At 41.5% G+C, this 8,793-nt stretch overlaps 1 protein-coding gene across 2 annotated transcripts in view; it reads right to left on the bottom strand.

Moving 5' to 3' along the window:
- Nucleotides 1-1,759: 1,759 nt before the first annotated feature.
- Nucleotides 1,760-8,793, bottom strand: part of YPEL2 (yippee like 2) — a 95,411-nt gene continuing 88,377 nt past the window's right edge. Inside the window, exons 6-7 of one of the 2 annotated variants that reach the window (XR_014140688.1) lie at nt 3,131-3,203; nt 1,767-2,014 (exon numbers count right to left, since the gene is read on the bottom strand). The gene's annotated coding sequence lies outside the window, so the exon portion shown is untranslated. Of the gene's footprint in view, nt 3,204-8,793 lie in introns of both variants that reach the window. The other variant, XR_014140687.1, reaches the window with a different exon arrangement.

Below are 8,793 nucleotides of genomic sequence, written 5' to 3'. Positions count from 1 at the left end.
TTAACCATCTGAGCCACCCAGGTGCCCCTAAAAATAAATCTTAAAAAAAGAAAAAAAAAGTAGGATGCAGTCATCATGACACTTTACCCCTAAACGCCTAAAATATGGATCTTCTAGAAAAAAGACATTCTAATAAATAACCACAGTACCACTACTATCACACCTAAGAAAATTAACATTAATTCAACAATGCAATTGAATATATTCTCTATATTCAAATTCCTCCAATGGTCTTAAAATTGTCTTTTTTTTAAAAAAAGATTTTATTTATTTATTTGTCAGAGAGAGAGCACAAAAGCAGGGGGAGCGGCAGGCAGAAGGAGAAGCAGGCTCCCCGCTGAGCAGGGAGCCCAATGCGGGACTCGATCCCAGGACCCTGGGATCATGACCTGAGCCGAAGGCAGATGCTTAATGGACTGAGCCACCCAGGTGTCCCTTTTTTTTTTTTTTTTTTAAGATTTTAAAAATGTCTTTCATAAGCAGACTTTTTTCTCCTCTAAGGTGCAGTCTAATGAAGATTTACACATTGCATTTGGTTGTTATCTGCTTACTCCCTCTTAGCCAAGAAAAATCTCTGCCTTTTGGTGGTTTCCTTGACATTTTAAGCTAGTTTTTTTTTTTTATACAGGTTTTTTCCAAATTCTGGATTTGCTTGACTATTTCCTTGTTTAGATTCAGGAAAGAATTCTGCTTAGGGGGTGTTGTGCACCTCTTAGTGTGTAAGATCAGTGCCCATCGTCTTACCATTGCTGATGCCGAAGTTTGACTGCTTGGAAGAGTATGTCTACCAGGTCTCACCATGGTAAAGGTACATCTTCCTTTTGGAATTATTAACTGATCTCTGAGATGCTACTTTGAAGCCATGTGATTATTTTGTTCCCTACCATCCTTTCACTCAATAGCTTTAGCATCTGTTAATGATGGTACACTGAAGCAATTACTATATTGGCAGTTGCAAACTCCCTTATTCATCTACATTTACTAGCTGGCATGCTTTTGAATCACTGTGAACTCATAGATATTTTTACATTTCATTTAATGTGTTATAATCCATTTCCATCATTAATTTTTTGATGCCCAAATTGCCCAAATTTTGGCAACTGGGTGCTCCTAAAATCCAAGATTTCAAAGGTCTTTAAAAGCTAATGTATATGTCACAAAATATGATGGTTTAGGGGCCATGAAACTCTAAAAAGTAGACGATATTCATATATTATTAAATACTTTTTGGATAGTTTGTTGGCATAAAGTGTTTGCTACCTAAAACAAGTTCAGAAACAATCTGTTGACAATACCTTTGATACTCTTAGAAGCTATGTTGTAAAACATTTTCTTTGAACTTGATGTATTGTAATAGGACTTCTTCCTAAGTATACAAACGAATTTTGATCTTTATATATTATTTGAGTTTATAACAAGATTTTAAATGTCTTTAACCTAACTTTCCAAAGTGGCACAGGAAGAGTCAGAAAATTAATACAGCTGCATTGGATGCTGGAAATTTCATCTCCTGAGCAATGCTGATGGAGTATAAGAATGAAGGAAACTCAGGGCGCCTGGGTGGCTCAGTCGTTAAGGGTCTGCCTTCGGCTCAAGTCATGATCCCAGGGTCCTGGGATCGAGCCCCACATCGGGCTCCCTGCTTTGCGGGAAGCCTGCTTCTCCCTCTCCCACTCTCCCGGTTTGTGTTCCTACTCTCGCTATCTCTCTCTGTCAAATAAATAAATAAAATCTTAAAAAAAAAAAAAAAGAAAAAGAATAGAAGGAAACTCTAAGTAGCCCCCAAATAGATAGAATTGGGTTGGGTTGCAAGTCATAGAAGGCCAAACAATGGCTTTACCCCACGGGGACTAAATTTCTTCTCATGTAATAAACCCAAATGTGGTCAGTTCAGGGCTAATGCAGCTGCTCAATGATGTCGTCAAGGCTTCTTCTTTCTTTTTTACTTCACCATCCTTAGTCTGTCACTTTTGTCCCATTCTAAGATGGCTACTGAACTTCTAAGGTATTGTATCTGTGTCAGGAAGAAGAGGGAAGGGATAAGAGGTCAAACTGAATCAGTCCCTATCAGGAAATGTTCTCAGAAGCCCCAAGCAGATCCTTATGTTTATATCTGGTTGGCCAGAATTGGAACATCATGGTCCCTTTCCCTGCAAGGCAGTCTACAGTAGAAGAAAGTGAAGGAGAAGGGAGCTACAAAGAGCTTTTGGGCGCCAAAACACAGTATCTACAGGCTTGTAAATAGCTAGGTATCTTTAGTGAATATTTCACAAAAGTGACATCTAAATCAGTTACCATGGCCAACCAAAGTCTGTTGCCTTCCATTTATAAAGCAAAAATTTTTTGAGCATCTTCTATGTACAGTTACTTCACTGAGAATAGAAAGATAAAAGTGATATATTCTTCATTTGTTCTCTTTATAACATCTTTTTGAAAGTTCCAAGTAGTTAGTAAGTCCCATAGGACTCAGAGGACAAGCAGGTTTGCTCAGCTTTATGTTATCTCTTCACAAGTTTCACATGCAATCAAAACAGGAATTGAATCACACCATTAAGATAACTAGCTCAGTCAACTATTCAGTACTCTTTCACGTAAATGGTTCTCCTTCTGAAAAATTATCCTAAATTAAATTCATATTCAGATAGTCTTGCCAAACTAACTTCAGTAGCTTGGTTGGACCAGCATTATTTCCAATGTTTATGGTAACTTGTTAATGTTTATAGAATAATTATGATAGCCTGTATTATACTAAATGATAACAGAGTAATATTTGGGGTAAACTACTTATAAATATAACTTAAAATCTTAGTGATATCACCCTAATTCCTTGTCTGAATAGGCAAAGCATAAACATGTAGATTTCCTTAAAGAAAACTGTTGCATTAGGCTTCAAATTCCCTAAGATTTTCTAGATCAGAGATAGGCATACTATAGCCAAGGGGCCAAATCTGGACTGCTGTCTGTTGTAAATAAAGTTTTATTGGAACACAGCACACCACTTGTTTATGTATTGTCTTAGGCTGCTTTGTAACTACAACTGGCAGAGCTGAGTAGTTGTGATAGAGACGATTTGGCCCTCAAAGCCTAAAATATTTGCTATCTGGCCCTTTACAGAAAAAGTTTTACTTACCATTGCTTAGCATATATTAGGTGCTCAATCAATGCTTCTTGATTCATTGAATGAATGTATTCAAAGCTTTCACCTGGATATGATAAATCAACAAACCAACAAATCTAAACACAAAGCATTTAATACTTCCCCAATTTATCTGACATTTGCTTGTTTGATTGTAGTTTGCTATTGTTGACAGACCATATGCCTCACAAGGAGCCTCTTAATGCTTTGAGATTCCAGAATGCAAACTGCTCTAGGTCCAAGTTTTCAAAAAGTTGGCCTTTGGGCTAAATATGTCTCATTGACATGTTTTATTTGGCCCACACAATGTTGCTGTTGTTTGTTTTAAAAGTAGCATTAGCTGCCAACATTTAAAAATAAGGAGACTTCACATAATAATCTAAATTTCCAGCTTCTCTTGAAGATTTGAAAGATCAGGCAATGTGAGCATACAATTTGGTTAGGGCCATAACCACCTAGGGCTGAGCAGCCGTTGCCTCCCCAGATGGGGTAAGTGCTCCCCAGTTCCCCACAGTCCCCCACTCGCGATAGTCTTACCCATGGCTGACCCCAGCCAGGTACCTTAGACTTTTGTATTTGGGATCTTCACTCTAGGAGTATCATTTCCTACAAAGTCCCCTGAACTAGAACACTAGTCTACAGCTTCATCTTCTTGGATTGAAAATAGACTGGTACATCTGAAGACAAAACAGGAAAGAATGACAACGCTATTAAGACCGTTACCCTCATTCCCACTAGAACACAACTTTATTCCACCCCCTCTTTCCTTTTTCAAATGAGCTTGAGGACTCAACCTGCTTTCCTTCCAGCTATTCAGCTCCTTCCACCCACTCCATCCCCTGGAGTTGTTTACCCCAGCCCCTGGAGTGCTGTCTCCCCCAGTTCCTTGCTTCCTTGCTGCCCTTGAAAACAAACACCTTGGCCCTTTTTGTTTTTAGAGTTTTACTGTTAATCATTACGGGGCAACAGACAGGAAATAACAAGGAGGAAATCACCAAGTTAAAAAAAAAAAGTTATGGTTCTTACAGTCATAGTCCCTGATTCCCGTGATGAGGTGGCCCCTGGAGGTACCCTATGTTTATTCTCTCACCTTAGGTTCTCATCGCTGGTGGATTGTGTTTTATAGAGGGCCTAGAGATTCTGGAACATCCAAATGGTGCTGAAGAATCGCCTGGAGAGAATCGGAGCCATTAGGTGGCAGCACAGGGTATATCTTTTCAAGCCTTTCTACACCAGGCTGGCGGATGTGAGGCACCCAATTGTCTAGGAAAGGGTAACTTAGTGCCTGGTTAGGACAAGCACTGGGGCTGAGACCAGCAAGAGGAGAAGAGCCCCCCAAGAGGCTCCCAGGCACACTGCTGTCACGGAGCCAAGTGTGGAATTCTTGTCTCCCCTGCCTTTCCCTGATATGGTGATCAGAACCACAGACTCTTAGCGCTGATAAGAAGCTTCCAGTCCAACACCTTGATTATGCTGATAAGCAAACCGAGGTCCTGAGAGGCTGGACTGGCCTCCTATCGGTGCCAGGTCATGAGACCAGTCAGACATTTCTGTAGCTTCATTCGTGCCCGCCAATCCTTCTGGTCTGAACCTCCTGGTTCAAAAGCATTTACTGAAGTCTGCTTAGTATAGTCAAAGACTGATTTTCCTAGTTTTGAAGGTGAAACTAAGGTGGGGTTTTTGGCCTCTGACTGAGCAGGACTTCTTACAGGAAACAGAGACTTAACTGGACACAGGTCAACAAAAGTAAGCTTGGTTTCGGCCTCCACCTGCTTAACCCATCTGGGAGAAAAGTGAGGGCCCCTTATCCAGAAGGAGAGTTATGGCTCTCCACACTCTATGCAGGCTAGTGTGGGCTCTAGTTTATGGGATCAGCTAGTATTAACTGTGGCTCTTATCAAGAGTGGCCTAGCGTATCAGGGCTGGGCCATGCACACCCAAATAATTCACCAGTCCCCTCAAATGACATTAGTAAAACCACTCATACTGCTCGAATTTAAACACAAATTCAAACAATTGCATTATAACAGAATCATGTCCTCAGGCTTCAGTTAGTTTAGAGGGCAGTGTCATGACCCAAGGGAAGAGGACTTACCTTTGATCGTGAGGTAGCATTTACTTGAAGGGGTCAGGGTCTCACAGGAGAAATTTGGCTGGAACTACTACCAATAAAAAGTTTTACTTGTTTATGTTGAGGCATCATCCTGGGTGTTTTAGGGTCTTGCTACTCAAACGGTGGTCCTCCAACCAGCAGCAATACCTGGAAGCTGCTCAGAAATGCAAAATCTCAGCCCCATCCCATTCCTGCTGAATCAGCATTTTCATTTTAGCAAGATCCCCTATTGAGGCCCATGCATATTAAAGTTTGAGCTTTAGGACACCCTACAGAAATACACCCTCAAATAGTACCTACCTCAAAGAACTTATGGACTGATTTAAGAGCACAAACCACACATGTGAAAATGTCTTGAAAATGACCACTAAGAAATATATCATTAACGCCAGGTAGGCTGACCTAGGACATATAAAATACACACATTGCAGTGTTTTTATTTTGGTTTTTGTTTTAAGATTTTATTCATCTATCTATCAGAGAGAATGAGAGAGCATGAGCAGGGGGAGTGGCCGGCAGAGGGAGAAGCAAGACACCCCAGGGAGCAGGGAACCCGATGCGAGACTCGATCCCAGGACACTGGGATCATGACCTGAGCCGAAGGCAGATGCTTAACTGACTGAGCCACCCAGGCGTCCAAAACACACACATTTTGAAAGGGTGCAAAGAACGATTATGGCTAAGAGGTGTCAGTCTGTGAGGTGTCGGGTGGAGAGATTTTGATAAGCATGTATTAATGGAGAGGGAAAAGGACAGGGGAAGGCGTTTCAAGTGGAGAGATCAGGATAAAACCCAGGAGGAGGCAAAGTGTAAATCCTAAGCAGTGGCCTACAGATATTTTATGATCTTATGCAGGTCCCCAGACTCCCCTTGGATCCTTACAACATATCGCATGCTGCTGTGACTCCACATGCATGTAACCTCATCACATGTTATGTCTTTTGGTTTCGACAGGGGTTCTCATGGGAAGTCTTCAAATGTGCTCACCAACATGCAAACTTTTTTCCTTAGGATCAAATAGGCTGGTCCTTACCCTTTCCTTTCTTGTGCAGTTGGCTGTGATTTCTAGCTCTTCTTTTATAATCGGGTAAAAGGAAATTCCTTACATGTGCACTCTCCTAAATTGTTTGAGCCTTTCTAATGTGGTGCAAATCTTCGCTGTAAAGCTCTTAATCAGATCTCATAAAAGATTAGTCCAAACCGTGTTTTCAGTTTCTAGATAGTTAATCATCCTCGAGGGCCAGGAATTAACATGAAAATTGGAAACTTGTATTGTTCCCGTCTTTACGTCCAGATTTAGTTTCAAAGCCAAAGTGATTGCACAGAAAATGAAATCCAGTTTCAGTGTTTATTTTCCAAATGAGCTGGTGTGATTGTATCCCTCTCTTCTTCACACACATATCTGATAACCCAAAGAGTTGACCCAGGGGTGAAACACAGTGGGCATGAAATGAGAGTGTAAGAGCGCCTCCACTGGATGACCGAGGGAAAGCTGTCCCGCCAGCTTCCTGGAGCCGCACAGGTCAACTGGAGATTCCAGAAAAGAAATATGATAATCTGAGGAGATAACACCCTTTATATAATTCTTTAGAATAATTCCACCATAAGCTCAAGGGCTCTTCCCCTTCTCTGAGCGCTGTTGGGGGTCACTGAAATCAGGCTGGAGGCCCGAGTCTGTCCAAGTGGATGTCGGTCCGCCCCTTGGCTTCAGGACTGCAAATTCCTTTGACCAGCAACACTCTGGCAGGGAGGACCTCGACTGCCCAGGAGCAGCTGACTGCTCATCTCTGTCACAGTCCATCAGCAAGCAGCTTGTCACCAGCTGCCCGGTGCACCCAGAAAAAAAATGGTTCTTATATTCAGAGAGATAATTTGAGTTGATAGGAATAGCATCAGGGGAAGAGAATGGCATCACCAAATCAATACTTGAGCTTCACAGATTAATATCTTGGCTCTGGCTCTGAGTTTATATTCAGGAGGCCCTTGCTCCCAGAAAGAGACACTAAATGGAACAGACATTTCATTCCCAACAACAGCAAATTCCCTTTTCTTAATGAGGAGTCAACTAGAGACTTGATACATTAAAGAAAATTCATTGAGAACATCCATTAGCTGTGAATTTTATGTTTATTGTGGCACACCTTTGGGAAATAATATGGAGATGCTGGGAGAAGGGAGCTGCATGCCTGGTATGAATGCTGATTATAGGAATGAATCTTTCTACATCCATGTTCACAGAAGCATTATGCACAATAGCTAAAACAGAAGTAACCCAAGTGGCCGTTGATGGATGAATGGTAAAAAAGAAAATGTGGTAGACACATACAATGGAATGTCATTCAGCCTTTTTTAAGGAAGGAAACGCTGATACAAGCCACAACATGGATGAACCTTGAAGACATTATGCTAGGTGAAATAAACCAAATATGAAAAGGACCAATACTGTACGATTCCATTTATATGAAGCACCTAGAGTTCATAGAGACAGAAAGTAGAATGGTTGTTTTCAGGGCCTGGGGCGAGGGGGCGATGGGATTTATTATTTAATGGGCACAGAGTTTCAGTTTAAGAAGATGAGAAAGGTGGGGTGCCTGCGTGGCTCAGTCGGTTAAGCGTCTGCCTTCGGCTCAGGTCATGATCCTGGAGTCCCGGGATCGAGCCCCGCATCGGGCTCCCTGCTCAACGGGGAGTCTGCTTCACCCTCTCCCTCTGCTCCTCCCCCACTTGTGCTCTCTCTCCTTCATTCTCTCTCTCAAATAAATAAATAATAAAAATCTTAAAAAAAAAAAAAGAAGATGAGAAAGTTCTGGAGATGGATGATGGTGATGGTTGCACAACAATGTGAATGTACCTACTGCTATCGAACTGCACACTTAAAAATGGTTGAACGGTAAATCTTTGTTATGTATATTTTGTCACAATAAGGGAAAAATGAATCTTTTATCCAACAGTCAGAGAGCAAATCTTTTATTTAAAAGAATCTCAACATCATTGGTTCCAAGGAGATTTCTTGGAAAAGTTCAGTGGAGTACAAGTGGTTTAACCCCTGATTGAGTTTACTGTGGGACATAAATTTATAATCATAGAGGTTGACAAACTGATTACATATCAATCGGCCATGCAAAACAACACAGATTGCAACATGGTGACATAAGATTTACCAGCTAAGCAGTTTTCCTATCTTGTAGATCAGGGCTTTTCAAACTTGAATGTGTATGGGAATCACCTAGGCATCTTGTTAAAAATGCAGATTCTGATTTAGTAAGTTTGGGTTGAAGCTTGAAATTCCACTTATCTAAAGGGACCCCATTTTAAGTAGCAAGAGTGTAGATCTCTCTTCAGTTAAGATTCCTGGGCGCCTGGGTGGCTCAGTTGGTTAAGCGACTGCCTTCGGCTCAGGTCATGATCCTGGAGTCCCGGGATCGAGTCCCGCATCGGGCTCCCTGCTCGGCAGGGAGCCTGCTTCTCCCTCTGACCCTCCCCCCTCTCATGTGCTCTCTGTCTCTCTCATTCTCTCTGTCTCAAATAAATAAATAAAAAAAAA

Source organism: Leptonychotes weddellii, chromosome 15 (genome assembly GCF_054177405.1).
Source record: "Leptonychotes weddellii isolate Sample4059 chromosome 15, ASM5417740v2, whole genome shotgun sequence".
NCBI lineage: Eukaryota > Metazoa > Chordata > Mammalia > Carnivora > Phocidae > Leptonychotes > Leptonychotes weddellii.
Note: the sequence above shows the minus strand (reverse complement) of the source record. Positions and strands in the feature narration are given on the sequence as shown.